The 27,449-nt window shown below is 41.9% G+C and overlaps 1 protein-coding gene across 1 annotated transcript in view; it reads left to right on the top strand.

The window, feature by feature from the left end:
- LOC111875451 overlaps positions 1 to 27,449 on the top strand; it is a 300,676-nt gene that overhangs the window by 45,135 nt on the left and 228,092 nt on the right. The gene's annotated exons all lie outside the window — the stretch shown is intronic.

The following is a 27,449-nucleotide window of genomic DNA, read 5'->3' on the forward strand; positions in this document are numbered from 1 at the left end:
CCCTTCCCCGAAATTTCTGGGGTGTCATTAAAAGAGTTATTTCATTTTCTGGCAAAATATAGTTACGAGATTTCAAATCCTTATATTAAGAGTACGAACCTCTTAGAATATGCACATAAAAGGAAAATTAGTCCATATTCTTAGATTAATAAGCACCATGCAATTAAGACGTATATGATATGGAGGTCTAGCTCCACCATTCTTGACGTCGGCACTACATGGAAGTGAGTGTCCTCTTTACCCTCCGAGAAATAGCCCAGTGTACCGATTGGACTAGAATATGCAAGTAGCGTTTGTTAAATTGTTTTCGAAATCTTTCCTCTCTTCACCGAAATGAAGAGCCTGGAAGTTCTGAACTAGCAAGTTGTCGTCCTGTGCATGATATCAGGCCTTCTTGTGTGAAGTACTGCAGTGTATCCACACATCTGTACTTGAGAATTGAATTGTAATGCCCCACACTGCTTTTATTTACTTATGTAGATACCTAAACCAGTTTTGAATATACCCATTGCGAACAACATAAACAAATCTATTCACGAGCACGAAGTTGCGAGCACACAAAATTTGGAGGATTATTCCTCCGTTCAAGTCCCAGTATTTGAGCGTTCCGTCTTTTATTAATCAGCTTGTAAAACAGATAAAAGCGTAATTTTACCAGATGTTTTAGATGGGTATGAAACTTGGTCTCTCATTCCAAGGTTAGGATGTAAATTTAGATTATTTGACAAAGATCTGGAAGTAGGAGTAGGGAAGGCGACTAGGCTACGGGCCGAACTACTGGAGTTCGATTCCCAGAGCGGACAAGATATTTTTCTCTTCTCTGTAACGTTCAGATCGGTTCTGAGGCCTATCCAGCCGCCTGTCGAATAGGTACCGGGGGGAGGGTAAAGCAACCAGGGTGATTAAAAGAATTCCCCCGCCTATGGTGGCTTACTGTACAGTCCTCTCAAGAACAGAGTCACGTGCACGGGAAAGTAACTTGTGCTATACATGACTACTAATCGTATAACGGACGACACTACTTTTCCGCTTTACGTCTATATTTATGTGAATTTCCTTTCCGTGCACCAGTGGCTCTATTATGCTGAACACTGAGGGTCATATGTTTATGATATTAAAACTTTCCCCTTGTTCTTACACAGAAGTAAAAGTATGATGCATTGTTTAGCTTTGTCATAGAAAGCGATTTACTTCCTCAATAAAATACGAGGATTCAATGAGACTCGAGCTTTATCCAACTCGTCTGCAAAAGTCTATCTCTGAAAATTGCAAACGTGTTAGTCTTATGTTGTATCCACGAGACAATAAGAGGCTAGCGGTGTATTCTTTAGGTATGTTCGTGTAAATGACAAACTTTATGCAGATGAATGGCTGGCAGGTGGTAAGGATGTTCAGATCTGGGCACAATAGGCCCTACAGACCGCCCATTGCGGAACAGAGGCGCATTGTCGCTTGTATTGCAGAAACCTATTCATCTGTCGTTACCATATGTTGTTGTGGGAACTCTGGGGATCCATACAATTGTTGTTGCAATTATTAAAATACCCTATTCATGTTACGATAGTTTTTTAGGTCTTCTGAAAAAAAAAAGAATGTTCATTTTCTGTTGCTATGGTTAATGCATGTATTACACATTGCAGTAGACATGCATTTTACAGTTCTTACCTGTTGTTTTACTCTTACCATTAAATAAATTTTTCTGCTCGTTTCTTGCTTGGCTCTGATCCAAAGATGGAGGTAATACATCTTTCCGAAATTCTGGGCTCTCTTTGAAGTGCACCGCGTTACAGCCAGAAAATCTAAATCTCTTTATTATTATTATTATTATTATTATTATTATTATTATTATTATTATTATTATTATTATTCTGTTCTTGCCAAATTTCTGAAGTCCATCCGTTGCTGAAAGCCACTCACACCAATTCATTCTTTGTTTAATGTTATTTTTTATTTGTTTTGCGGTTTATTTGGCGACTCGTCAGTAACTCTGATTATGTAAGGTTGAATTACAGGATTATTAACGTAAAGTGACCACGCGACACCCTCTGTCCGCTAAAGTTGGCACTCACTTCGCTGACAAGCGGCAGTCGCTCGGTCGGTATAGTTCGCTTGCGGACTAAAACCACGGAGTTTGTTTTTTGTTTGTTGTAAAGTAAAAAAAAAGTAAAGGTTTCCCTGTAACAGGCCGTGGAGGCTCATAGGGTTGTGAGATGTTGAGGTTCCACATTTTCTAGAAAATCGGTTCATAGATGGCAGTAAAGTTGTCAGCCTTACGCGCCGGCCGCCCTTTACCCCAAGAACATTCCAAGAATATTCCTGGTACTCATTTCTGTTAGAGGCTGAGTCGACCCCAGGGCCATAGTGCGGCTGGAAGGATTAGGTAAATTGAAAAATCCAATGACCTCATCGGGATTCGATCCCGCGACCTTCCGGCTTGTAGCATAGTGCCTCAACCAACTACGCTACCGCGTGCCCTTGATTATTAACGTTTAATTGGAAAGAATGTGGAAAGTAGCAGCCACTGTTTAATTTCAAGTAGTGTCCTTCCATTTGCTTGGGGGAATTGGGAAGAAATTGTAATTACTTATAGAATTCGAGTGAACTAAAGCAATAAACCTGAAATATTAATATATGCCTGTGTCGTGGCCAAAACAATGCGGTGGTTATGTTCCCCGTTCCCACCGTCGTTTTCTCGTACAAAGGATATCGTAAGTTTCGAAACATGCTTCTCTTAGTGTTCTCTGAATATCTGAGTGAAGTTTCTGTTGTTAGGCATCCTGCCAATATTTCGAATAAAGTGCGCAACGGTGGCTTTTCAAACACTATGCTCTTGTGTGATGATATTGCTAAGATTGGTGCAAGAATTGAAACAGCATGGTTTATGGATTGTATGAATGTATGACGGGTGGGCCCTTGCACCGCGACCTACAGTGCTCAATTGTGCTTTGGTTTATGGATTACGAGACATATAACAAGCAACGTATTCATGTTTCTTTGAACTGATAAGATGACTTTCTTCCTCGGAAGGAGCCGGCTTCTTGTAATCATGCAGCGTTCCTGATATCTCCCACTGCTGTTCTTAACATCGCTACTATTTGCTACTCGTTCAACTTTTGTTATTTTTGCTGACGATTTCACCGAGTGAAATGTGAGATAAGGATTCTGTGAAAGGAGCTACAAGTTCAGCAGACTGCAGCCACCTGCTCACGCTGGTTCCTAGCTCGCGGATATTTTTACACTGAAGATGGAGGCGATACATTCCTCCGAAACGTCGGCTCACACAAGATCCTAGAAGACGGCATTCTTCATAGTCACCGCTGTGAACATCTCAAATCTTACATGAAAGATATAATTTATATTGTGGAATTTAAATTTGAGCTGGAAACATAAAAATCTTAAAATTTTGTTACGGAAATGTTATATACGAACTGTAGCACTATGAATTAGCAATATATGTTCTTCCTATACATTAGCTCTTATCCTATACATCTGGGCTTCAACCTTGCGGCCTCGCGTCATATTATTTACCCTATATTCAAAACAAGAAAACAACTTCTTAAAAATTAAAACGTTTTTCCTTACGATACAAGTCGGTAGTCTTTCCCTGTTGCTTCAGAAATGTAAGAATCATTTTATTTTAAACTAAATTTGTTATTAATAGAGTTATTTTATTTTCGAAAATATACTTATTAAGTTTGCAACTTTTTACACCTGAAGTGTTCATAAACGTAAATGACTGCTTTTAAGGGACTAACGTTTCGTACAAAGTCGACGAGCGTCCGCACAGAAAAGCTTTATAACACAACGCAGGAGTGGCACGATACACCATGCTGTGTCCGCTCAGGGCTCTGCTTCGACCATTATTGCAGCGTAATAAGTTAAGTGATGCCAGTCACTGCGGACGAACTCTTGTTGAACCACACCATTTCCTGATATTGTGACATAATCAAATTACATAGTTTATGAGTTTACCTTGCTTGTCTAATTTTGTGCCAAGTGTATTATTTCCACAAACAATTATTAGTATAAACTCAGCAAGTTTGCGTTACGGCAACCTCCCACACTTTGTAAGGTTTGAGGTTTTCACGGCGGGGACTATGAAGAATGCCGTCTTCTGGGATGTGGCGTCGTGTAGATATTGTATGTATGAACCGACGTTTCGGAGGAACATATCGCCTCCGTCTTCAGGGTATAAGAAATCCGCGAGCGATGAACCAGCGTGGAAAGATGGCTGCAGACTGTACTCATATCTCGGGCAGTCTATCGGCTATCCTAACTGAGGGGCTCGGTGGTTTTCTTCCTCTGCGCCATGTCATCTACGCACGTAACAGCGTCACTGAATAACACGACAAGCCACCAGTTGAAATAAGAATATGGGAAAGTCGTCTCTAATCATCTTTTATAATTATAGTAGAAGTAAATGCTAAATGGTTCTGACAGTGCTGTATAATACTCAAAATTACTGGGTTTCTGGACTTTGTCCACCGTCCGGTATTCTAGAAGCTAGAAAACACAACGTTTCGGAAACTGGATCTATTTCCGTCCTCAGGCGTGGGGGAGATACCAGCTCTGTTGGGTCCCTTAATAAGAGGTAACCTCAATCATCCAGTGATTGAGATTACATCTTTCTAAGGGTCCCAACAGAGTATGTGTCTCTCCCCTGACCTGAGGACGGAAACAGATTTAGTTGCCGAAACTTTTTGTTTTCTAGTTTCTAGAATACCGGACGGTGGACAAAATCCAAAAACCCCTGTAATTGTGAATTACAGTAGATCATTTTAACGGTGAGTTTTATTTCTGTTAAGTATCAAATTAGTGATTTTATGTATTTCAGTGTAGGATAATATAATGAAACATCGTAGATGGTGACCAATTCCAAGAAATATACTGTCTCATAACACATAAAACAACTTATGAATAATAAGATACTTTTTATATAGTTTTCCTGTTTCAGAGTTTTAACTACAGGCCAAAATTTTTGCTTAACACGAAGATTATGTGTGTTAGCATTCCCAGGCACGTGTATGTTATAGAACAGTAAAGTAAGGAAATAATACATTACTCTCGTAGCAGTTTCCTAGGGCACGTCGTTTTGATGACATTATTGATCTCAGTAGTTTTCAATGTATATATGTTTTCAATTGTTCAAATGGAATATGAGACGATTGTTCAGAAAACTGTTAACTTGGGAATTATGAACAGATAATCAGACATGTTTCATTTAACTATGACGTCTTATTTCAGCCCTCAGCAAGTCATATGTCTCTTACTTTGATGCTCTGAGTATAGAAGTCTGCATGACACCAAATCTTACAGCCAAGAATAGGTTATAAAATCCAGTTTCATCTTTGAAATTTGTTTTGTGTAACGTAAAATAAGGTTGGTTTATCTTAATGTCTGTGGAGCAAGTCACTTGGGAGCCACAGATATTAATTTGGCTGAGCTAAGAGAAATTAAAAGTTTGGTCAGTTCTACAAAACCCGTTCATGTTTTAAGGAATAAACATAAATCCCTCTCGTTCTTCTGTTTTCTGCCACAACAGATTTTAACTTCGGAACGAATGTGAATAGTTTTTAATGCAGGGTGCATGCACAATTCGTCCCTCAGGATGGCATTCACGAATTCGAGAAGAAGAATTCTGTGCCTGTATTCTGGAGTCGGATTGATCGAGTGGTCTGTGGGTCTGCCGACAGGACCATCCAAGCTTCATCGCCATTGTTGCTCGAGATAATCAGGTTCAACCATTATTCCAACCCATTTCCAATGCAGTGTGCATCGCACAGTGGCACAATGGAGTTAGAGGCACGAATGAAGGAGAAGCCCGTAGCAAAGTGGAATTGAAAGACTCATTTGGAAAGGAGACGATATCAAATAACATCGACGAGTAGTTAATACTTATTATTTAAATATTCAAAAGAATGTCTTAAACTTCAAGAGGAGAGCAGGTTAATGCTGTTGACCTGCACTCGCTTCCCAAGACTTAACTACCTGATATATATATATATATATATGATAAAGGTAATGGGGGAATCATGGAATTGATGGAAAATGACTAGAATGATCACGTTAATGACATTAAACATATTCATACGTAATGTCGGTTTCGATAGGTAGAGTGTCAGAGCACTACTCTTTGAAATTCATGCTTTATATGGCTGAACATAAAATAGCAGCGTTACATAAACAAAACAATATTTACATTATAAAAATACCAAAATATTGTGACATGTAGGCCCGTTTCTAGGAAATAACACGGTACAAAACACGTTTCCAAGGAGGCGGATTCCTGGAGACTTACTCGGTAAAAAATGCGTTTCTGTGTAAATGAACATTCAACAGACACTTCCGTGGATACCGCTTGGCTGTATAAGCGGGCATCAGATGAAAATTCATTCGTCATTTGTGATTCGTCAGTCACGAGGCAGTCGTAAGGTAACTTTCAACCAAGTCAGTCACAGTAGAAGAAGACTAGAAGAGAAGACAGTAGTAGTCCAGTCAGAATGGAGCGAGTCTTGGGTGGTCATTGTTTGTGAGCTGTTGTAATTGATCGTGATTAAGAGAGATCGTAAGGAAGGTGTCAATAAAACCAATTATCTAATCCAGAACCCTTTATTATTAGTCACGGAGTCATAATCACGTGGCAATATATAAAAACGGGAACAATTTGCTTATTTTCTCCATCTTGTTCACTGTATGCGCTGCTCTGTCGCTGGTCGTGCGCCATGTTAGTAATAAATAACAGAATAAATAAGTTACTTGCCAGAAAGGCAAATTGTTGGATAAATTCCTTCATTATGATAATATGTCTGCAGTGTAGGTTTGTGGGCTTAATTGCTTTTCTATAGCTATTTCTTATTTCTAATCTCGAAGCATATTCTCCTTGTAAAAATACACAAAAAGCGCATTATACTTCTGTCAAAACAAACTTTCTAATTTAGACTCAACCTAAAATATTATATACGGAAGAAATGAGAAAGACTTCCCAAATTTAGCTGGAAAATCTGAAGGGAGTGATCGTTTGGGTGGGCAATGCAGGTGTGTACGGCAAAATAATACTGAAATAAAATACTTAAAATAGGGCGTGAGGATGTCAACTTCATTTAGTTCAGGTTACGATCTGCTGATTTACATCTGCAAGGTAAAAAAAAAAGGTAAAGCTATCCCTGTAACAAGCCGTGATGGCCCATAGGGATGTGAGACGTTGAGGCTCCACATCTTTTAGACAATCGGCTCAAAGATGGCGGTAATGTTGTCAGCCTTACGCACCGGTCTTTCTTTTATCCCCCAAGAAGATTCCTGGTACTCATTTCTGAGGTTGAATCGACCCCAGGGCCATAGTGTGGTTTGAAGGATTACGTAAATTGAAAAAAGAAATCCACCTCATCGGGACTCGAAACCGCGACCTTCCAACTTGTAGCATAGTAGCTCTGTGACTGAACCCGAGCCTCCACGGTTGCTGTTGGCATATCCTAACTTACAAATAAGTAGACACGTGAAATACCATACTGGAGAGGCATAAAATGACGAACCACAAACCACAGCCATCAACACCAGTCGTGCAGAAAAAAGAATGTAATCTGCACAAATAAATAAAGAGAGCTCTCCAGATATCTCCACATCTTTAGTTAATGTGCACTTACATCCTTATTGCGCTATTCACTGCATTGTGTATGTACAACCCTTCTCGTCTACGCATTCAAGTACATTTAATATAACGCCGCATACCGTGTTTATCTGTGACGACATAAATTCACTTCAGTCATCGTGTCGAATCGCTATTGCCCCATTGGCATGTCGTTTTGGTGGCTGTATTTCATTCAGCTGTCTTAAAAAGGTTTTATGAAGATTCGGTATTGATCTTGCACTTGTATGTACTCGTACATTGCCTCTTTAATCTGTTTATGCAAGTCTTTCATTGAAATCACAGCACCACTTTGGATGAAGAGCGTGTAACGAGACATTAAAATCCATTTATTTTCCATGGTTACTTTGGTGAAATTTAAATGGAGTTCTGTTATTTTTTATACAGACGGGCATAATTTCGTTTGTTGTTGTTTTTATATCTCTTAGAATCCGAACCTTATGAGGATATGGCTTGTCCGATCTCCTGAAATTCCAGTCTGCCCAACGAAGACCGTACGCTCAGCCAGCTCAAGTGGAATTTGAGGTGTAAGAGTTGATCTGTAGGCTCCGTGATTTCTCATTGCTCCTGCCAGACATTTCAATCGTTGCCACATACTTCTGAACTCACGGTTCTGACGATCATTTTAATCAGCCATCCCATTTTGGTGACTTTTGATTTTCTATCATCAGTATTGTTAAGAATCCTGCGTAAGGTTTTGAAATCTGGACGTCATGTGACATATAATTCTGAAATATTCATTCATTCATCAGTAATCTGTCAAGATGACAGGTCCACAGTCTCTTCCAAAACAATTCCTCCATTTGATGCGATCTAGAGCTTTCTCCTTCAAATGAAAATATCCTCTTCTGTCCCCAAGGTCATCCAGCATCTTCTTACGTCTTCTTCCTCGTCTTCTGGTCACTTCTATCCGCCCCTCTATCTTTCCTTCAATAACTTCTTTTAGAAGGCAGTTACCGCGTAAGATATGACCAATCCAATTAGCCTTCCGTTTTCTTATTTCGTGTAGGATATTCCTCTGCTCACTGACTCTAAATAACACTTCTTCATTTCTCACATAATCGGTCCAACTGATCTTCTCCATCCTTCTCCAACACCACATTTCGAAGTCTGAAATATATCTAATATATTTTCTGCAAATACACCTCCTACTTGTCTTAGGGTATTACCTGTTATTTCTTAATTAATGTTTAGTGATATCATTGCCCTGGCGTTTGAGGCAATAACCAATGAGCGATTGGAGTGTGGAAAGTGAAATTTTCTCTGGACGTAGACTATATACATACACAAAAATCAGTATGAACTTAAAGAGTTATACGAAGTATCCCAGGAGGAAAGGTCAGTATTCTGGGAGGTCATAGTATCGGTCATTATAAGCAAAAAATTGAACAATACATGTGTCTTATTCCGAACGCTTTACGGGATAGAGATATTTCACTGTACAGTTCCAAAATTATTGATAAGAAAGACATATTAAGTACTGTTTGTAATACTGGTATCTATTGTTCAAGTGACAAAGCTGGTACAGTTTACCTAGCATAATACATTTTCGAAAATTCCGCCGTCAACATCACTGTACTTTGCAACACGTGTGAGGATATGGCGTGTTGCTCGTCTGAGTGCATCTTGAAGTTCCTTTATGCGGGCGATAACGTGACATAATTCTCTCTTGGTAACCTTTCGGAATACGACAGATGTACGTACAAACTGTTTGTTCAGAATGGCCAATACTATGACATCCCAGAATACTGAATTTTCCTCCAGAGACATCCTGTTTATGAACAATTACAAGCACTGCAATGATGAGAAACATTCGGATTACATGAAGCAGATGTAATTCAGTATGAATATCCTAGTGGAAATCTTAAAACTCCACGTTTATGTAGATCATTATATTATATTATTGTTAATTTATAGTCATTCTACAAGGCGCAGATCGGTTCTGCGTTCCGTCCAGCCTCATAACCAATGGGTACCGGGGGCTGTTACCCCGGGTGTAATGCGGCAGGAACGTGAAGCTGACCGCTCACCTCCATCTAATATCGAGGTTAAGAATGGTGGAGCTATTCTTTCACTCTCCCTTACGTCTTCACGGTGTGGTACTTAAGTACTGAAGCACAGAGCAATTTTATCTTTATCTTTACTTGTCCACACTATACAGAAGGAAGTATTTATAGGAAAGGAATTGTCGTAAGATCTTCCTAGAATTTGTTGTTTTGTTAGTGGCATAGGCTTAACAGTATTTTTCTGTTTCTTCCATGGTTATGCGCAACTGTGCATCAGCTATTAAGAGAGAAACTGATCAAGCCACTGGCTCATAGCAGTAGAAGATATAAGACTGTCATTTTCGAATTGAACTAAAATACCTACTCACAATTCAGCACACATAAATTCAGTATGCTGTTACAGAATAAGAATGAAAATATGTGCTCTGTAGGAGATACGAAGTTTCGAAATGCTTTTATCCTACTGTCTTTAATCCTTCCTGGCCTTGATATCATTGGCCTCAAATATAAATCTGTTGCTTCAAGGACAGTCGCACGACGGTTGCCACATTGCATAGAATAAGAAATTATTCCTTGTATTTCGTTAAGTGTTCTCCAAGTAATTTTAACAATGAGAAGATTCATAATTTTTCTTCCTCCCCAAATATTACTAGGATGATAAACTTAAAGATGATCAGATTGAAAGTGCGTGTAGCACTAAAGTACTGTACTGTAGTAAAGTACTGTAGTACTAAAGAGACACATTCTCTATATGGTGCCAATATAAAAGCACAATTTTCTCGTCCCTTCATTGTATCTGCGTTTATCTTCGGGATGTCGACTCATCTGCCATCTTCTTCTTAGTTTGCGTTTTTCCTTAATTTGGTCCATGACTTCCCATGGGTTTCCTGGATATTTCGCTTGAGGTTTGTCGTCTTATGTTGCGCTAGAAGCCGCCTTTTGTATTACGTTATCGAATTCTGCAGTAACCTCCTCGTTGTTTTGAGCTGTTTTGAGCTGGATGGTGAGTCATAAATTTTCTTCGGTTTGAATTCTGAATGCTTCCAGTTTGTTCGGCTGTTGCGCAGTTTTGGTGATTTTTGGTGAGTCATAATATGTGTACTGATGGTGGCGATTGTTGCTGTGTTCCGATGCTACCTCTAGATCTGGGTTTTAAATCTAAGGAGTTATGCGATACTTACTTACTTACTCATGGAGCTGAGCCCTTCTGGAGGAGCCTCTAATTCTGCGGCTACTCAAGAATTTTCCAGCATTTTATGGAACCCGGAGGTTCATTACCGTGTTCACAAGAGCCCTCCACTGGTCCCTATCCTGAGCCAGATTTATCCAATCCATACCATCCCATCCTATCTCTCTAAGATCCATTCTAATATAATCCACCCACCTACGCCTTGGTCTTCCTTGTGGTCTCTTTCCTTCTGGCTTTCCCACCAATATCCTATACGCATTCCTCGTCTCCTCCATTCGTGATACATGACCTGCCCACCTAATCCTCCTTGACCTGTTCATTCTAATTATACTGGGAGAAGAGTACATGTTATGAAGCTCCTCATTATGCAGTTTTAAGGAGTTATGCGATAGCCCTTTAAAGATAAAGAAATCTAGTAGAGTTTTGCTAATATCTGTTGGCCAGTAAGTTGGTTCGCCCGTGGATAATATTTCTAGTTGCTTTTCTCGTATGGTTTGGTATAGTTCTCGACCTTTAGGATTGATTAAACGGAACCCCAGTATTGGTGTTTCGCAGTGAAATCACCTACAACCAGAAATCTGTTACCTAGTGATGTAATGAAGGCATTGTGTTTTTCCTTTTTAATTGAGTGGCGTGGGGGGCAGTAGATGTCTGAGATTGTCAAATTTCCATCCCAGTTTTCAGTACTTATATTCGTTGCCTGAATGTGGTCCGTTTCATATTAGGCAAGTTCGTAATGTTTTACGTAAGTCATTTCTTATGACGGGTTCTGCTATCCGGATGGTTGGTAGCGTATTTGCTATAGTTCTTTTCCGTAAAATTGGTTTCGGACACCAAGAGTATGTCTGTTTTCTGGGTGTTGAGAAATACTTCAACTTCTTTTAAGAGTTGAGTCAGCCTGTTTGCATTCCACGCTGCTATGTTGTATACATGAATTTTTTACGCATGAGCGTTCTCATTTGTTCAACTTGTCTGGACAAGATTATTTCGAAACTTGTGAAGGATTCTTGCATTATTTTGATTAGTGTATTCTTTTTGTGTTGTTTACTGTGATTGTTGTCTTTTCAATACTATTTCTGGTTGTTTGGGCGTATGTCATTTTCGGTCGTGCTTCAGTTTTCTGTGGTGCTGCAGGGTTTTCCTGTTCGTGTCCCTATGTATTTGTAATATGAATAATTGCTGCTGGTCGGGCGAAGAAAACCTGGGTAGACTTTGCAGCCTCTGTAGCTAGCCGAATGAGATTCCCCACAATGCTGGTTGCGTCTTTGGCAGAGTACTTTGTTCAGTGCTATGTGATTTGCCACATTTCAAGCAACTTGGTCTGTGTGCGCGGTATCCCTTAGTATAGAAGAACTCTTGGCATCTCTTTCATTATATTCTAAAGGGTTCTGACGATGGTGGATGGCACACAGAATTACTGGGGTTTTGGACTTTCTCCATCGTCCGGAATTCTAGGTAATAGAGGACACTATTACCTATTATTATTATTATCATCATCATCATCTCTTGTCACAGGTTTATTTCCTGGGATTACTTTTCTTGAACCAGTGATGCACCTCACCACTCAGGCTTCAAGCTTCGCACTGTAGCACTTTCCGTAGTATGTGTGATGTTCCCAGGATAGCTGTTTTTTGCAGTGAATCTATGGAGTGCTTACCAGGAATTAGTTCCAAATATTTTCTCAACCCTCTCGTGACTGTACCCGTGGCTCCAATAATTACTGGTATCACAAAACATTTCATGTTCCACATTCGCTGAATTTCGATGCTTAAATTTTTATATTTTAATTTCTTCTCTGCTTCTTTTTGTACTACATTCCTATCCAATGGTACTGATACATCTATAAGTATGCATTATTATTATTATTATTATTATTATTATTATTATTATTATTACCTAGAGTGTCCTCTGTTACCTAGAATTCCAGATGATGGAAAAAGTCCAAACCCCAGTAATTCTGTATCTCTTTTATTGTTGTATATTATTTTGCTTCTGGTGAGATTGCTGAATTTGGACTCACATTTTGTAGATATTCAGTGTGGTATATTTCATCGTTGTTGGTTGCTGGTACGATATCTAAGAAGAAGAGTGACAAGGGGTAGCCAGTAACCCTTTGCCTGATATTCCATAGTTTTCAAATTTTGTCTCCCATTCGTTCAATATTGAGGAGCTATTTTAAGCAAATAGCGGCTCCGGTCTAGAAAACCGAAATTAACGGCCGTAGGGATTCGTTGCACTGACCACGCGACTCCCTCTGTCCGCAAATAGTTGGCACTAACTTCGCCGGCAACTCCGCTCGGTCGGTATAGTTCACTTGCGGGCTAAAACCACGGAGGTTTTTTTTTTCTTCTTTTTCGTTCAATATAATTTCTGCTCCACTGAGTGGTGTAGATTTCTGATTACCACTCTGTACGCACGCTGTTTCCGAGGTTTGTATGTGCGGAATTCAACTTTTTTCTCTTTTTAGTATGTCTATTATTGTTTCGTGATATTCCACTTTGTTTGTTATTATCTTTATCTTTTCAATGTTTGTTGATTGTTTTCAAAGCGCAGTTTGATCTGTTCATGACCTGTTCAATTGTAGCTGTTAGTCGCAGCATGTGTGTGATTCCCGGAACAGATATAGATGGTGGGGCTGAATCCTTCCCTTCATGTCTAGAATTCCCCTCGGTTTCTGCGTGTCACAGAGGTTCAGACATATTAGTGGTTATTATCTGAATTCAGCTGTTGTTTGTTTCTTGCGTATTATTCTTTTTGAGTGTTGATACTCCGGTGGTTTCCGGACTTACTCTCTTCTTGCCTCTTCCGCAGACTTTTTGCCGGGATAGCCGGTCGTCATTGTCATCGCTGTCGGTGCTTTCTTCTGCTTCTGAGAAGTCTGTTGTTTGGGTTGGTGCTCTGCTTGTTGTTGCTGCGTGGGATGTGTGGATATTGTAATTGGATTGTTGTGTTACGAGTAGTATGGGTATCTGAGGCACATATGTAGGTTGGTGTGATACCTGCTGACCGTATGAAGCTTGTTGCCATGTTTGATGTATATGTGAGGCTTATCGCGGAGTGTCTGGTATATACAGGGAATATATTGCTGATGTCTGCATCATTTGGTCCGGATTCATGTTGCAGTTGGTCAAGGAATTTGTCCGTTGGTCACGCTCCCTGTGCCTCGTGTATTTTGGTCTGAGCGATGGTCACTTAGACCAACAGTTGTTGATGATAATCTGTTCTTTATGGAAGTTCGTGAATGTAAGTATATTGGTTAAAGAACTGTGCACAGAAGTAGTTCTTTACTCTTAAGAATTTGTTATACAAACGAAAAGCTCGTTTCTTCAGTTTCAAAATGCAGGATCTACTTTATAGCAAACACAACAGATACCCAATTGTTTTACCTGCTGCTTATTAACTTACGGGTTGTCGTTTTCAGTGTCAGTACACAGACGCGGCTCACGGAGCAATACTCGCTACACTTCCTCACTGCTCGGTATCCACTTCACGACGGAAGGATAAACGAACCAGAAGACTGAAATGCATTCGTCTCACTCAGTTTTAAATGCTACCCAGTATCAAATGTGAAGAAGTGCAAAATCCAATTACGCTATCCAGTCTCTTCATTTCGTCATATTCTCAACGTTCCTAGAAAGAATGTGACTCCTTTGGTGTAAGGGTAGTTTCTTATTGTGTTCACTGTATCACAGTGCCTCTTAATACTGGCATTACTTCTGAGTGCGATAGCTCTCCGCATAATTGCGTGCATTTGCTTCTTAGCCTGAAGGGTAAATCTTGCGAAGACCCATCAGTATTTGTCTGACGTAAGTCAATTTCTCTGAGCCTAATTATGAAATCTTCTTTCTAACTTAATGGTATACGAAATCGCTTATAGTAAATACACATTTAATAGACCAAAGCCGCCGACTCAGTCTATCAGTTCCGTATCATCCCTTGTATCACATATTAGCATTCTTTATTACGTCATGTTAATTTGTTTATTAAGTAGAGAACTACATACAGCTTGGCTCTTGTTGTTCCTGTAAACAGAATGTGTTTTCTCGTTTATTTGTTTCTACCTTATTAAAAGCATTACGATAACAAATTTTAAATTATCAGGAGGTTATAATTTTAATACATCTTTCCTCTTTCCCTAGTCAGCGTAGGTTGATGCTTTCCAAATCACTTTATGGTTACAACAACCGATCCTATACATTGGTTGGCTGGTTGGTTGGTTGTTTGGTTGGTAGGTGGGTAGGTCTACACTGTCTATAGTGCAGCAGCGTAATCTCATTAATCCTCATCAATTTAGCGGCACCATCCATCAGTCATGTACTGTATGGTCCGTGTCAGCCTATATTCCAGGCGCTTGCCAAAGCATTTTAACGATGTTTGTGTAGCGGGGGGGTGGGAATTAGATGGCATGCAGAGAGTTATGGCGGAGGGGAGTGTGTTAGTGAGTGAAGGGAGGTTTAAACTGAAGTGGATGGGATACGGTATGGGGGATGGGATGGGGTAAATCAATGATTCGCAGCTGGGACGTAGCTCGAAGTGACAGGAAGGTCTGAATAATTCAACAGACGTTGACGCCTCCCATCCCCATTCCCCCCCCTCCCCCTTTCTTTACCATCTGCCATGCGGAGCCATTTCTAACCATTCTCTTTTCGACACACCACCATCCGCCCTTCTCTTACCCCTTTCCTACAAAATTCCCCGAGATCTGAACTCTTCACGCCTTCCCCTACCCAAAACACGGCGTCTCCATTAAACACCATCTTCACGTTTCTTTCATCACCCGATGGCATCGAGCAGACATTTCTCGATGAAGAATCGCGAGTGCGCCTAGTAGCTTTCCATGCATTCTCTTCTGTTTCTCGCCATTTTCAGTGTTTTGGGGCCCAAATTGTATTATAGGCATAAGTGATGAACCTAAATGCCAATGGCAACATGTCACATGCATTATCCTTATTATTAAAGCATCCGTCAATAATGCAACAATATCTTTTTAAATATAAAAGACATCTAAAATACGTTTCTCACTAAAAGTGCAACTTTAATACTTTGCGATGTTATTAAAATCATAAAATGTCATCAAGACATTAAAAGTATAATATATATACTAAAAATGATCATCAAATTACTAAAATGTCTTTAGTTTTACATAAGTTTCTTCTCACTTTACAACAAGTTTCGGCCGCATAAGCATGAAGAGGCCTTAATGTAGCGGGATGCTGAAATATGTCTCATACAAACTACATATTGTGGTCTTCTGGGTTTGATACCGTATAGTCTGGTAAGGACTTACCACCATTTCGGAGGAACATACTGCTGCTGTCATCATCAACGTGAAGGCTTGGACCTTCCGACCTGTCACATTCCCCTAGAAGACAAGTTGATACTTCCAGCGTAACTTCAGCCGTCCAGCAGAACTTGTTCTTCTGCGTGTACAGTCCATCAACTCTTTCGGAATGCTTTCAGGTTCCGTTCTTTCAACACTATGAAACAAGTTAAGTCTATTCTGAATTGTATTGCTGGGATTGAATATATTAGTCCGTTTCTGGTCACTGAACCTCGACTTCTATGTCGTCCGGTCCTTGGCGTAGACGCCATACCGACTTAATTATCTCAGATGCTTATTACTGTAATAGAAACAGGCGATTAGTCGGCGGCTTCCCGCCACGGCGGCAGCGGTGTACGTGTGTATGCAACGGCAATAATCAGGTATCCGCGGAAACGGATGAGTGCACCACGGTAACGGAACAACAAAACCCAGTGACCTCTCAACGGTCAGTCTTAAGCTACCGGATGCCAGATATACAGCGAGATACAGGCACGCCGAGAAGACGGTGCAGAAAGCGGAGAAATCTTCCATCGTCCGAAGCGCTGTTACACCACTAACGAAGTCACAACACTGTGAAGCTCGTCCATGTATTCATTATAACAACAATACATATTTGTATAAAAGTTTAATACGTGGTTATGTAAGTTAAGCATTATCTACTCCGTAAAGCCTGTACTGACAGAGGACTTGTGTGTAATGCAAAAGGAAGAATTTTTAATGGCTTGTTATATGTCCGGAGAGTCAATAATTTTTTCTCCTCCATAGTGTCCAGACCGGCTCTGGGATCCACCCAGCCTCCTATCCAGTGGGTACATGGGGTAAAGTAGCCGGGGCATGAAGCTGACAACTCACCTCCTACAAGTGCCGAGGTGAAGAAAATATGGATCTGTACATCGACCCCCCCCCCAAATGCCTTCACGGTGTAGTGATTAATTAGTTAAACACAGGGACAACTTTACCTTCATTTTAATGGNGAGGATAATATTGAATATATCTTTAGCAATAAACGAACTACAGCTTCAGTTCTTTCTCCTTGCTAGAATCCCATTTTCACCAAATCCCAGTGAGCCTTTCAGACGTAAAAAAGAAATGTGGAACTACAGATGGGAAGAATCAATATTTTCCTTTCATCCAAGCACTCCACAGTTCGTTTTTCTTGCTAACAATTCCAGACCGTCTCCTAGTCGCAATTTTCACTCGTGGCAAGATAATATTGACAGTGAAATTCTGTCGCAATGAAGGCGTTGGATGGAGAATTCCATAGGGATTTCGAATCCCGGCTGCAGTGGTAGGGCGATGCTGGTGTGGTCAATTAAAGTGTCGCACATGTTGGATAACAGCTCTGTCTCTGACAGTTGACAGCCACCCTCCACAGCACGTGCCGGGGGGACAACGCGGGGTGAGATGAGCCCTGAGGATAAGAGCTGTAGGATGGGTAACAAAATGGCGGAATTTAACGCCAATGGAGTGTGGCAGAAGCTTATTGAGCGGCTGAAGTAAAGCTAACAGCTCTTCTTAGCACAGTGAGAGAGAAATATACGAGACGGTACATATGAAGTTTCCGTGGTTTTCTAATGGAATCAGCTCGGACGATATTTGTGTATAAAGAAGTTTTAATTGGATAGCTTTTAATGGTCAGTTTAGGTTTCAGAGCAGTGTAGGACTACATCCTGCACGGGAAATTAAATAACAGCGCACCAGTCTTTCTCTCAGTTCAAAATATAAATTAAAGAAACTGAAAAGTTTTCACAGTAACGCATCTTCAACCATTTACGAAAGCAGCAGCAATTCACTTTAAGCGCGTCTTCTTTTCGGAGAGATAGGCAAGGTTTGCAGCTTTACACTCCTCAAATTTTCACCCCATCCGTGCACCTCCCTCATTTCTATCTTCGTTTTAAAAATGAAATGATTAGTATTTATGCAGTGATTACGTGTCAACTTCCGGCTCTACGTGATGTAGCCCTGGGCATTTGTGAATGGTGATTGCTGGTGAATATCAATACACGCTGAAGAAAATTACTGACATAATTCTAGGCAGTGATTGGGTCCAGGATTTGTTCCACAATATGAAGCTCTTTGTTATGTAATTTTCTCCACCCTCCTCTGACTTCTGTTGTCTTGGCCACACGTGTACTTCTCCTAGTACCTCATCTTCATATCCCCCCACCTGTGCTCCTCCCGTAGCTTGGGAGACAACGTTTCAAATCAGTTTAATACACAGGAAGTATTAGTCAACAGTTTTGTATATTCTAATCATAAACGGGACATATGAGATGGGAGATTCGTGACAAAATAGTAGAAAGCATTCCCCGAATCCAGTCTGCTCCTAACTTTCTTCGTGAATGTAATGCCAACGAAACCACTGGACCTGATAATTGAATAAAAGAATCGACTGCATCGACATTCCCGGAAGAGGAAATGTTGACCATTGGGTTGGGCGATAGCTGCGCGGACAGCAGCAATCAGGAGAAAAAGGGAGGCAGGGTGATGACGTGGCTGGATCTTGCCTAACACAGTACAGTCAGTGTATTGTGCGCATGGCCCCAAGAGATGTTCTTACCCAGCATGACTTGTTAGTGCTGCTCTAGTATGCTCGTAGAAGAATTAATTCCTCAGCAATCCGACTAATTCTTATTCCTAAGATTCTCGACTGAAGCTCGAAAAGGCTTTCTTTAACTTTACTAGAACTTTCAAGGAAACACAGTAAAAAAGGTAAAGTCGTCCTTGTGCTTAATTAATTAAGCACTACGCCATGGAGGCGTATGGTGGAGCGGATGAATAGATCCATATTTTCTCGACCTCGGAACTAGGTGGAGGTGAGTGGTCAGCTTCACGCCCCGGCCGCTTTACACCCGGAGAAAGAGGCCCCGGTACCCATTAGATAGGAGGTTGGGTGGACCGCAGAGCCGGTCTGTACAATGTGGAGAAGAGGAAATTCTTGACCCTACCGGGACTCGAACTCTGACCCCTCGGTCGTCCCATAATCACTGGGGGTGAGGTCTGGACTATACGATGCATGCTCCTCAATCTCCCATCCGTATGACTACAGGCGGGCGGCGGTCCTGTTTGCCACATGAGGCCTATCGTTGTCATGGAGGTGAACCACAACGTCCACGAGAATCCCCGGCCGCGGGAGATTATGAAGCATGCACCGTATAGTCCAGACCTCTCCCCCAGTGATTACCACGTGTTCGGTCCACTGGAGAAGTTCCTGGCAGGCTAGAGGTTCATTTCCGACGACGACGACGACGACGCGAAAACCGCTGTCCAGTGGTTCCGCGCTCAACCGGCCGAATTCTACAACAGCGGCATCTCCAAACTAGCGGTGCGATGGGACAAATGCCTGAACCGGGGTGGTGACTATGTGGAAAAATAGTCAGAAGTATTTTGGTTTCCCTATATGTGTATTATTGTGGCTGAAAAAATAGGAGCAAAGACTTCTCGATTTGCCTTCGTACATATGCTCGTAGTTCTTTGTATGACAGTGGAATAAACCGGAGTGGGACATCGGTTACTTGAAGGCATTTCTGAACTTTTCATTTCGATTCTTTTTGAAAGCGGGTTCCCTGGCTGCGTTTTCATCAGCAATCCTTGCGAACACTTAGAACAATTCCATATCTTCCACAAGCTCAGCAAGTCTTGCTGATAAGTACCGGACTATGAACTCAGGAAACAAAGTACTTTTGTGCTGGCTTTTGACTTAGTTTCGGCCTCAGAATTCGAGTATTCAGACCTGATACCGAGTGGGATATGGTTCTCGCCCGATCCCGAAGTAGATATCACTGGTTTGGAACAGAGTTTTGCCCGATCCCGAAGTAGATACCACTGGTTTGGAACAGACTTTTGCCCGATCCCGAAGTAGATATCACTGGTTTGGAACAGACTTCTGCCCGATCCCGAAGTAGATATTACTGGTTTGGAACAGACTTTTGCCCGATCCCGAAGTAGATATCACTGGTTTGGAACAGACTTCTGCCCGATCCCGAAGTAGATATCACTGGTTTGGAACAGACTTTTGCCCGATCCCGAAGTAGATATTACTGGTTTGGAACAGACTTTTGCCCGATCCCGAAGTAGATATCATTGGTTTGGAACAGACTTCTGCCCGATCCCGAAGTAGATATCATTGGTTTGGAACAGACTTTTATTCCCTGTTTTACCAGTTAATCCGTCCTTATCATCATCATAAAAATTTACCGCTGCTCTTAATGCAGTATTATTAACTCTTCTGGGTAGTTTTTATTCAAAATAATTATGGATCATAATTCCTTATAGGTGTAGTTAGAAACGTAGGTTGTGATGATGTGATCAGTTGTCCCAGACAGGGATCCAATGAGCTTTTCCAGCACAGTGATTTCCACATCAAATACATAAGTATCACCAGCTCAAGAGAGATCCGTATTTCATAGTTAGCTCGTATGGTCTGTTATTTATTTAAATAGAAGGTAGGTCATGCAGGTAGGCAAAAGTTGGGTCTTTTTTTTAATTCGCTTAGTGGGGGGTGGAGTCCAACTGGGTCCACTCGGTACGGCGGCCACTGATTAGCCTATTGTAGCCTGCCCCTGGTGATTATGATGATGGAAAATCTGGTGGAATGAGGATTGACAGGGGAACCGAAGTACTCGGAGAAAACCCGCCCCAGCGCCACTTTGTCCACCACAAATCCCACTTGACCAGACCCCTGGGATAGATCCCGGGCTGCCGCGGTGGGAAGCCAGCAACTAACCGCTTGAGCAATGGCGCGGTCTAGTTAGTCAGAGCTCTGTTATCTCCCTGCACTATAATTGTTTCATGTGACTATACGTAACGCTCAAGAAGGGTGAAAGCGTCTTCTGCTAGTTCTTGAATTCAGAGTCCGCTGCGCGTTGGTTAACTGTGAGGGGCAGTAACATGCAGCAGGAAGGCATCAGGGAATGGCTGGACGTGCCTCGGACTTCCCTCAGCCAATTAACTCGAATTCAGCCTCCCTCACACATACCCGATAAGTTCCACCACCCCTGGAGAACAGACTGAATTTAACTTCATTTCGTGATTTCCAATTTTTTTATCATCGTTTTCCCCTGACTTTATTCGGGGTAGCTGCTGTCAAAATGTCACGGCCAAATATTGAAACTGAGTTCCTTGACACTCCCTAGCTACCGAAATGTCGACTGCTAGTCCTCTTAAGGTCATAACCGTTCTTTAGAGTATTTTCTAACTATAACGAAACATACTGTGGTAGATGCAACCTTTGTAGTCCGTGAAGTTGTGATGGAGAGAAATAAGTGTACCCAGTAAAAAGGTAAAAGGGTAAAATTGTCCTTGTGCTTAACTAATGAAGCACCACGCCATGAAGACGCATAGGAGAGTGGATGTATAGTTCACATGTTCTTGACCTTGGCGCTAGTTGGAAGTCAGTGGTCAGCTTAACGCTCCAGTCGCTTTACTGCCGGGGAAAGAGCCTACGGTACCCACTGGACAGGAGGCTGGGTGTGCCCCAGAACCACTCTGGACGTCATGGAGAGAAGAAAGATCTTGCCCCTGTCGGGACTCGAATTCCGCCCTCTGAACCGATAACGACAAGCTACGGGCTGGACGACCCGGGTTCGATTCCCAGCAGTGCAAAATTTTGTCTCTTCTCTACAGGGTCCAGACCGAATCTGGGGGCCCACCCGGGCTCTTTCCCCGGGGATGATGCAGCAAGAGCATGAAGCTGACCACTCCCCTCCATCTAGCGGCGAGGTCCAGTCACCCATACGTATTCATGACGTAGTCTGCCGAGTAAGCCGGAGTAAATCCCTCGTACGTGATGTGTATTTATTTATATATGGGTTATTTAACAACGCCTTCGGTAGCTAGATATTAAAGCGATTTGAACTTGGACAGTTCTGTTATCGGTGTGATAATATTTCTTTTTTCACTGGCTCTACAGCCCCCTTGGGCCCTGGCCTCTGATTTTTTCAGTTTCATAATCATTTTACAGACGGTAGGAATCCTTGGACGAGTGATCAGCTCCTCACAAGGCCTCTACCTCAACACAGGACAACATAAACACAGAATGAACACATACACATGCCAAACATCCATGCCTTGTATGAGATTCGAACCCACGATCCCGGCTTCCGAGCGAGCGAAGACAGTACATGCCTTAGACCGCTCGGCTACTGTGACCGGCAGTATGATAATATAGAGATATTAAATAATCATGCACTGTGGATAAATATGCAATTATATCTTGGGTTTGCCCAGCATTGTGTTTGTTATTTCAATTATGCTAAATGGAATAGGAACTGCGCCCTTAATCTTGGCTTTATCCTTGCGAGGGGAATGTCGTACACTTTTCTGAATAACACTGTGCTTTATCCTGTTCATAGTTCGAAATCTGTTTTCACCTCAACTTAACTTTTGTCCATTACATTCGTACATCTCATAGCAATTTGCTGTGTTCCCTGCGATTTGTGTTTATCTATAAACACAGCACAGGACTGAGACCTTTATAATCTGGGGCACTTTACATTATTGAATATTCAATGAAGTTTCCAAGAAGCACTTTTTCTGTAACACTATTTTGAGGTCGGGTACTGTTTTGTATGTGTGCACTTTAAATTTGTGTTCATTCATTCGTGTAATGCGTGAGAGGAGCATGTCGCCACTGCTGTCGTGATGAGGGACCGTCGTTGTGTGCTGTGTGGGTGTGTGTGTGTGGGGGGGGGATTCTAAACGTCACCCCGATTTCAAGAGCCCTCTTCTCTCAGGATTGTCTAATGGAACTCTGTTGTCGCCAGGAGAAAGAGAGAGAGCGACGGAGTTCTACACTTCGTTAAAAATATTATTTCATGTCATGTTTCAGCAACAACTGAATTCTCTTCCATGTAGTGGTAGATTCCTGTTTGGTGCCACTGGCTGTAGTACTCATCGTCATGCTAGATTCACTTTAAGCGCGATTAATTTCATTGTGGACTATTTATCTGTCGTGAGTTTTATTTGCGTGTCTGTATAATGATGTATTGAGCTAAAATCATGCGTGTGTTTATTTCTATTATTTTACAGTCGATATCGCTAATTTGCTTCGTCACGAATAATAACACTAGCAGATAGCCCCTGTGCATCAAATAGTTGCATTAGTGGAAACCAAATGCAGCTATATTATCATCGTTGTTATAATAATAATAATAAAACTTGCATACTTATAGTTGTATCAGTACCATCGGATAGGAATGTAGTACAAAAAGAAGCAGAGAAGAAATTAAAATATAAAAATTTAAGCATCGAAATTCAGCGAATGTGGAACATGAAATGTTTTGTGATACCAGTAATTATTGGAGCCACGGGTACAGTCACGAGAGGGTTGAGAAAATATTTGGAACTAATTCCTGGAAAGCACTCCATAGATTCGTTGCAAAAAACAGCTATCCTGGGAACATCACACATACTACGGAAAGTGCTACAGTGCGAAGCTTGAAGCCTGAGTGGTGAGGTGCATCACTGGTTCAAGAAAAGGAATACCAGAAAATAAACCTGTGACAAGAGATGATGATGATGATGATGATGATGATGATAATAATAATAATAATAATAATAATCACCATCATCATCAACAACATCCCTAATGCTTAGAATCTTTCTGTACTCGAAAATGAGATGCCGATAACTATTGAGCTTCGTAAAGTTTGTCCCTATGCTTAACTAACTAAGTACTGCGCCATGAAGGCGTGTGATAGAGTGGATGTACGATAGTCCATATTTTCTTGGCCTCGGCACTAGCTGGAGGAGAGTGGTCAGCTTCACGCCCTGACTGCTTTACCCTCGGGGAAGAGCCCCCGGTACGCATTGGATAAGAGGATGGGTGTACCCCAGACGACGACGACGACGTGAAAAAGAGAAAATTCTTGACCCTACCGGTCCTCGAACTCCGATCCCTCGGTCGTCCAGCCCGTAGCCAGTTGCTATACCGACTACGCTACCCCGGCTCCTCTATTGTACTTCGTGTCTGAAACATTCTGAACTGTGTTGATGTCAGAAGTTATTCCATGGGACTCTGAGGCTATAGTCCGAAGCATTGCTTCCAAGCAAGAAATTTGTGCTTCCAAGAGAATAGGAAACTAGAAATCACGCAACTTCCGTTTATTTGTTATGCTTACTTGTGCGTTACATAAGCCGTACTTACTTGTACATGATTGCTACTCTGCGGTCGTTTGGCAAGATAAGCTGGTAACAATCCGACGGAGGTATGCGGAGGTATAACTACAGAACAATTATTATTTGAGGTGGTGGGTTTCCCCATGCACCGCGACTAATAGTCTATTGTACGTCCCCCTTTGATATTCTACCAGTCGCCATACCCTACCAGTACTGGTGCGCGCTATCAGCCCCGCTCAGCCAACGAGGTCGGACCTCGGTACCTCGATACTTCCCCCATCTACCAGAGGCATTGGAAACTACTTGGGCGGGAAACTTGCCTGATTTTGCTCAGAGGTCTCCTAGAGACATGAGGATCTTTTACGTGCCGTAAATCTTTGACACGGGACCCACGGCTTAAAGTCCCTCCCGGAGGACTTGGTCCCTGAATTTTTCCGCCCTTAAAAATTCCACGACCTCCGCCGGGTTTGAACCCGCGTACCTTGAGTCATGAAGTGGGAACGTTACCCCGCTTACAGAACAGTTAAGTTTTGTCAAGTTAAATTTTATACTCGTGTTAATGGCTATACTCGCTGGAAGCTTGGGCGGTCAAAGGTCGGAGTTCGGTTCCCAGTAGGAGCAAGATATTCTTCCGTTGTCCAGGCCGGCTCTGGGGCTCACCCGGCCTCTCACACTATCGGTATTGGTGGCTGTTTGCAGGTGGTAAAGCAGCCGGTGCATGAAGCTAACTATTCACCTCAATCTAGTGCCGAGGTTAAGAACAGTGGAACCCTTATTATTCTCAGAAATATATAAAGCAGTGAAATTTTATTTTAAATTTTAATTTATTGTTACAAAATGGATGAACACTGAATGTCATTTCATCCCACATACATTTCATTACGTCTCTGTTTATTTCGACTTGAACAGCACATCACTAAGATGTTGCCCGTCATTGCGTACACGCTCCTCCAGCCTTGCTCGTAACTTTCCCAGAGCTCGCCTCGCCATGTTTTCTGGTATCACTGAGATTTGCTTAGTAACTGCGAACTTGTGGTCATCGATGGTCCGTGGTTAGTGGTGTACACTTCTGCTTTGAGGTACCCCCAAAGGAAGTACTCGCAGGCAGAGAGGTCAGGCGAACGTGCAGGCCATGGAAGCTCTCCGAGCAGTGAAATAACGTGCTCCGGACACAGTTCCCGAGCGACATCCATGAATGCTCTCGCTGCATGGGCAATTGCACCATCTTGCTGGAATCACATGGCGAGAGCTCAGTTCCACTACGACTCATTTCTGGTGTGAGGCAGTTCCGTAACATTTCAACATAGCGAGCAGATGTGCCTGTAACTGCACGCCCATCTTCGTCTTCAAAGGATTCCGAAGTTTGCCACTCCACACCAAACAGCCACACACCCACTGTGATGAGGCCGTTGATGGAGCTGCTGAGGATTTCCTTCTGCCCAGTAGCGACAGTTCTGTTGTTGACACAGACAGATGAGTGGTTGTGTTCTTCATCTGTCATAAGGATAATGAGATCGTGAGACAAAATTCCGATTAAACGCTCAGCTACCGTGCTACGGTTTGCCATGTAACGGCTGCTTAACTCTGGCATCACCACCATTTTATAAACAAGTAAGATAAACGCAAAGTTGTCCCTGTGCTCAACGCCATGAAGGCATACGGGGAGTGGATGTGTAGATCACCACCAATTTATACGGATGGAAACTGCAAAATTCTCCTCACACGGCGATCGGATATTCCTACAGCAACAGAACATATCCTGACTGAACGCCTAGGACTCCTTATGAATAATTGCGTCACAGCCTCAGCGTTCTGTGGCGATCGCCCTGTGCGCACACTGCCTGGTGGTTTCTTTTCTAATGCGGAAGTTTTGTGCCCATAACTGTATGGTATTGCGGCAAGGAACTTTTCCGTGACGAGCAGTATTGAAATGCTTGCGGAACACTCCTATTCGCTGTGCTTTAACAAAAGAATCGCCATTTAAAAGACATTTCATCAATAAGTGCACGACGTTGCGCGCTCCGCTGCTCCACGGCTACTGCAAAGGCATCAATTAAACTAACAAATGACATAGTTTCGCCATCTCATTCTCAGGGGTTGCCAACGTAACGCATTTTAAAAATCGTCAGGTTCCTTTGCCTCACAGTGTATCTTCATGACCTGGTGCTTAATTAAGTGAGCCCAGGGATAAGTTAACGTTTGCTTTTACACTAGCAGGAAACGTAAGGCCGGTCACAGTAGCCGAGCGGTCTAAGGCATGAACTGTCTTCACTGGCTCGGAAGCTGGGATGGTGGGTTCGTATCCCACACAAGGAGTACGTATGTGTGTTTATTATGTTTTTGTGTTGTCATGTGTTTAGGCAGAGACTTTGCGACGAGCTGATCACTCATCCAAGTAGTCCAACCGTCCGTAAAATGATCATGAAACAGAGAAATGAGAGGCCAGGGCCCAAGGGGGCTATAGAGCCAGCAAAATAAGGAAATGTATACAGATCTACTAGAATAATACAGTATAGCATTTTAATTTTGTATAAGAGCGATCAAATGTAAGTTTAGATAGGAGAAAATGGTGACAAGATTAAGTAATCGGGTTTATTTTACGACAAGGCTTACGAATTTTATAAGCCGACTTAAGTTCATATCCGCTAATGCTTTGCCATGTTAGATTCCTTTGTTATTTTGCATATAGTGGCTTCAGGTACCTGCAGCTTCAAGTTTCCTTGCGTGTTCAGTCGGATATTTCAAGGGTTCACAGGACTTTTCTTGATTAAAGAACTGTATAAAATTGTTAATTATATTTTCTCCCTCACTGTGAGGTCTAGGTTATTTTTTGAATCTGAAAAGACCGTTATGAATATTTTCTCTAAGACAGTATTTATGATACACTCTAAGGAAAATTATTATGCACTATATACAAGTAGACACAACACGAAACGGCGATACTTACTTTACACGCCCATCAAATGTACCCGATCCTCCGTCCATCATGAGACCTTCACTAAACTCTTATATACTTTCCACATTTAAAGTTAAGGTAGTCAGGTTATAAATACCTTGTATTATTTTTAAACAAAAATTTCTTGCAACATTTGTACCCACAACCTTGCACCCATTGTTCCAGTTAGCGTAGGTTCAAAATTCCTACTGTGAGCACGGAATTCATGCGGGAAC

Source organism: Cryptotermes secundus, unplaced genomic scaffold, assembly GCF_002891405.2.
Source record: "Cryptotermes secundus unplaced genomic scaffold, Csec_1.0 scaffold304, whole genome shotgun sequence".
NCBI classification, from domain to species: Eukaryota; Metazoa; Arthropoda; class Insecta; order Blattodea; family Kalotermitidae; genus Cryptotermes; species Cryptotermes secundus.